General features: G+C 35.4%; 1 non-coding gene across 1 annotated transcript; it reads right to left on the reverse strand.

Moving 5' to 3' along the window:
• Positions 1-958: 958 nt before the first annotated feature.
• On the reverse strand, positions 959-1,064 carry LOC114048225. Its single transcript, XR_003569709.1, has one exon. It is a non-coding gene; the product is annotated as a U6 spliceosomal RNA (small nuclear RNA).
• Positions 1,065-5,814: the final 4,750 nt, after the last annotated feature.

Consider the following 5,814-nt stretch of genomic DNA (forward strand, 5'->3'; position numbering starts at 1 on the left):
CAACATGAACAAGAAGCAACAAAGAAAAATAATGACCATAGAGAATTATCTTGGTGACAGGGAAAACCAAAAAAAGGACCTGGGTAGCATTAAGGAAAACTGCCCTGATATTGTGGAATCAGAGGGCAAAATAGGCTTTAAAAGAATCTATCTATCACTGCGGAAATGAAATCCAAAAAAAAATAAAAACTCAAAGGAACATTATAGCCAAATTACAGAACTATCAGGTCAAGGAAAAAAATACTACAAGTGGACAGAAAGAAACAATTCAAATATTGGGGAGCCACGATCAGGATTACATAGGACCTAGCAGCTGCAATGTTAAAGAATCAGAGATAATGGAACATGAAATTCCAGAAGGCAAAGGAGCTAGGACTACAACCAAGAATCACCTACCCAGCAAAATTAAGCAAGATACTTCAAGGATAGAAAAATGATGTTTCAATTGAATAGACAGATTTTGTGTTTTCCTAAGGAGAAGACCAGAAGTGGGCAAAAATATTATATCCAATATGAAGACCCAAAAGAAGCCTAAAAAGGTAAAAAAGGGAAAAGTAAAAAAAGATTCCATGGAGCTGAATTATTTATATTACTACATGGGAAGATGATAGTTATATTTTTTCTTTTTTAAAAAATTTGTTTATTTTTAGTTTTCAACATTCACTTCCGCAAGATTTTGAGTTCCAAATTTTCTCCCCATCTCATCCCTTCCCCCACCCCAAGATGACATGCATTCTGAATACCCTTTCCCTAATCTGCCCTCCCTTCTAATCTCTCCCCCCCTTCTCTTATCCTCTTCCCCTTCTATTTTCCGGTAGGACAGGATAGATTTTTATACCCCATTTCCTGCATTTCTTATTTCCCAGTTGCATTTGAAAAGAATTTTTAACACATGTTTTTAAAATTTTAGGTTACAAATTTTGTCCCTTCCTCTTTCCCCACCCACCCTCATTGAAAAAAAATTATGGAATGCTTCACAAATTTGAGTGTCATCCTTGCTCAGAACCATGCTAATCTTTTCTGTATCATTCAAATTTTAGTATATGTGTTGCCAAAGCAAGCACAGATAGTTGTAATTCTTAAAAATTGTATCATTAATAGTACAGCTACAAGGAATATACATAGACAGATGTATTGGTATGAAGTGAATTGTAGGGAATGACATTGAAAATTTAATTAAGGAATGAGAAAGAAGAGTACACTGAGTGCAGAAGAAAGAGAGATAGAATGGGACAAATTATTTCTCATGAAGAGATGAGAAAAATCTATTAGAGTGTAGGGAAATGTGGGAGGGTGGGCAATGGGTATCACTTGAACCTTACTTTCATCAGTATTGACTCAAAAAGGAATAATGTACACAATCTGTTGAATATAGAACTCTATCTTACCCAACAGGAAAGTAAGAGCAGAGGATATTAAGTAAAGTAGGGGTGAGGGAACTGACAGAAGACAGCATAGACCAGGGAAGGTGGTAGACAGATGTAAAACATTGGTGAGGTGGGAAAGGAGAGAGAGGACAAACAGGATGAAAACTAGGATGCAGGGAAGTACACAGTAATCATAACTGGGAATGTGAATGGGATACACTCTCCCATAAAATGGAAGTGGATAGCAAAATGGATCAAAAACCAGAATCCTACAATATGTTGTTTACAACACATTTGAATCAGAGAGACACACACAGAGTATAGGTAGGAGGATGGAGCAGGATCTGTTATGCTTCAGTGTAAATAAAAATGGAGTGGTAGCAATCCTGATTTCAAACAAAACAAAAGTAAAAATTGACATAATTTAAAGAGATAAGGAAGGATACGACATCTTGCTAAAAAGTACCATAGGCAATGAAGCAATACTGATAACGCACCAAGTGGTATAGCATCCAAATTCTTAAAGGTGAAGTTAAGTGAGTTACAGGGTCATCAAAAAACAAGAGATAGAGAGCATTATTGAATGTAAAATAGATCATTTTGATTATTAAATTTAATTAATTTGGTTATTAAATTAAAAAGCTTTTGCAAAAACAAAACCAACGCAACCAAGATTAGAAGAAAAGTAGAAAGCTAGGAAAGAATCTTCATAACATGTGTTTCTGGTGAAGGCCTCATTTCTAAAATATGTAGAGAACTGAGTCAAATTATAAGAATATAAGCCATTCTCTAATTGCTAAATGGTCAATGGATATAAACAAGCAGTTTTCAGATGAAGAAATCAAAGCTATCTATAAGTAAATGAAGATGTGTTCTAAATCGCTTTTGATTACAGCAATGCAAAGTAAAACAACTCTGAGGTGCCACCTCACACCTATAAGACTGGCTAATATGAAAAAAAATGAAAATGGTAAATTTTGGAGAGGATGCAGGAAAATTGGTAAACTAATGCACTATTTGTTGAGTTGTTAACTGACCCAACCATTCTGTACAGCAGTTTGGAGCTATGTCCAAAGGACAACCAAATTGTGCACGCCCTTTGATTCAGCAATACCTCTATAAGGTCTGTATCTCAGAGATCATAAAAAAGGAAAAGAACTTACACATGCAAAAATATTTATAGCATCTCTATTCTTGGAGGCAAAATATTGGAAATTGAGGGAATGCCCATCAGTTGGGGAATGGCTGAACAAGCTTTGTATATGAATGTAATTGGAATGCTATTGTACAATAAGAAATGATGAACAGGCAGATTTAAAAAAAAACATTGAAAGACTTGTATGAACTGAAGCAAAATGAAATAAGAAGCACCAGCAAACATAGTACACAGTATCAGTAACGTTCTGTGTTTATCAACCATGAATGACTCAGCTCTTCTCAGCAACACAATGATCCAAGACAAGTACAAAGGAGGACTCTCATGAAGGAAAATGCTATCCACATTCAGATAAAAAATTGATGGACTCTGAATACAGATGAGAGCATATTTTTTTAAACTTACTTTCTTCTTTTTGTGTTTTTTTTTCCTTTTTCATCTGTTTGTTCTTTCAAAACTGTGATCAATATGGAAATATGTTTTACATGACTGTAAACCTATATCAAATTGTCTGCAACTTTAGAATAAGAGGAAGGGAAGGAGGGAGAGGTAAAAATTTGTAACTCAAAATCTTGTAAAAATGAATGCTAAAAATTGTCTTGATATGTAATTGGGAAAAAATAAAATACTATTTAAATGATGAAAAAATGTGTATTGAGGAAAGCAAGGTGTAAGAGGACTACAAAACATGGGAAATGGTGTGGTTATGAAGAATTTTAGAAGGCAAACAGAGGACCTTTTATTTAGATACAAAATATAATAAGGAACCATTGATTTAATAGAGGAGAGATAATATGGTTGAATTTAAACTTCAGAGAAAGCACTTTGGCAGCTAAGATAAGGATGGGCTTGAGTGAGGATAGACTTGATACAAGCAAACCTGTAATAGTCAAGGTTATAAGTTTTTAAACAGTATAAATTAGTGCAGTGATGATGGAATTGGTAATAAAGAGATATATGAGGAAAGTTATGACAGAAGAAGTGATATCATATGTCAACAGATTAAATGTGTAGGATGAATAGGAATGAGTTTCAAGTCTCTAGCTTCCTATTTTATATTGTGAACTGTAAGTCCCATAGACATCTCAAATTCTACATGCTCAAAACTGAACTAATTTTTTTCTCCTCAATTTACCCTTCTTATAAACTTCCTTGTTTCCATCAAGGACACCATGGTCCTACCATTTATTTGGTCTGTGTCATTCTCAAATCTTTACTCCTCCTAACTATACTTAACTATTTGGTTGCTCAATCTTGTTTCTCCCTAACTTTGCTCATGCCTTTACCCTTCTCTCCACTCATTCAAATAGAAGCCTAATTCAGGCCCTTATCCCCATTACTATAAAAGTATTTCAATATCTTTTTTTATTGATCTCCCTTCCCCCAGTCTCTTCTTTCTCTTATCCATCCTTCACACAACTGCCAAACTGATTTTCCTGAAGTGCAAATCTGAGTATGTCACCTTCTTACCCAAAATCTCCAACTGCTCCCTATTACACTTCATGTAATGACTCCACCCACCTATCTTTCCAGTTTTATTGCCCATTACTTTCCTCCTAAATTTTTTCTGTTCAAGAAAACTGACCATCTTGCTTTTCTTTAGTTTCAATACTTCTCCCCCTGCCTCTCTATCTCTTCATTGATTGTGCTCCATTCTTGGAATTCACACTTTCCCTCCTATAGCTCTCATAATCTCTTACCTATTTTAAAAATCAGATGAAGCTTCCACAAGAGACTTTTTTTGATCCCTTTTCCATTAGTTCCTTCCCATCCCAAATCACTTTGAACAGTAATAATATTAGTAATACTAATAATGATGACAATAATAGTAATAATAATAATAACCATTATTTATATATCACTTTAAGGTTTGTAAATTTCTTCACAAATATTATCTCTTTTTATTTGCATAGCAACATTGAGAGGTGGCATTTTATCTCCACTTTACATATGAGGAAACTGAGGCAAATTGTGGTTAATTGACTTGCCTAAGATAATATATCTGGTAAGTTTCTAAGTAGGATTTGAACTTATGTCTTCCTTATACCAGGTACCTCATTCTATCTGCTGCATTTAGCTGTCTATATCAATTTTATATCTAATATACATACATACACACACTATACATACACATATCTATATACATACCCATATATGTATATACATTCATACATTTGTGTATGTATGTGTATGTGTGTGTATGTGTGTGTGTGTGCATGTGTGTGTGTATAACCATGCCTTAAACCCAATTCACTCTGGCTTTCATGGATTGGCCAATAATAGATCCCTGCCCAAGCATGGTTATTTTGGGGGCTCTGATGGCTCAGAGTGAATGCAAATAGTAATTGTTTCTCTTTTGGCCAGCAACCCTGAGGATCTTCCCCTCCCTGTTTGATTTGATTTGACTTTTTTGTTAAAGGGGCCATCCCTTGACTCATTTCATAAACAGACCTAATCACTGAATGGGTGTTGCCTCAGTCAAAGTGAGAACTCAGAAAGACCTTAGCTTAAAAAGGCCAAGGTTTCCTACTGCATCTTGAGCCATCTCCAGTTGTCTTGTCTATATCTGGCATCCGGACCCAGGTGGCTCAGGAGGAGAAAGTGAGGCTGGTGACCTTGCACAACCGTCCTTCACTCAAATCCAATTCAACTGCCAGTCATGGCATGATCTTCCTGATGTCATGGTTGTCTTCAAGAACAAAGGACAAACCACAACTGCAACTACAACCACAGACACACACACACACACACACTACAAAATTTGTACATGCTGTTACCTCAGGCTGTACTGTGATCTTTTTGAGAGTAGAGAAGCTTTTGTTTGTTTATTTTGTTTTGGTTTGGTCTATGAATCTCTGGGTCTTAGTAAAATCTTAAATAGTACTAAATTACCTGGAATTGTTCAATCAGAGGCTGATGATTTCTTGCTAGGGATGCCATTATGTAAAATTCCTGTTTTAGAAATATGTTAAGACTAAAGGGGGTATAAGATTAAAAAGCATTGACTAAGGGCCTACTATGTGCCATGCATTGTGCTAAGCATATTAGAAATATTTCATTTGATCGTGGCAACAATCCTGGAAGGTAGGTGCTATCATTACCCCCATTTTACAGTTAAGAAAACTGATGTAAATAGAGGTGAAGTTAGTTCCACAGGTTCATACAGCTAAAGTCTGAAGCTGGGTTTGAACTCAGGTCTTCATGACTACAGGCTCAGCACTGTATCCACTTCACTACTTACATGCCTCAGACACTTACTGGATTAAATAATTTCTGAGTACCTCCCTAACT

This window comes from Vombatus ursinus, unplaced genomic scaffold (genome assembly GCF_900497805.2).
Source record: "Vombatus ursinus unplaced genomic scaffold, bare-nosed wombat genome assembly UNPS02014791.1, whole genome shotgun sequence".
NCBI lineage: Eukaryota > Metazoa > Chordata > Mammalia > Diprotodontia > Vombatidae > Vombatus > Vombatus ursinus.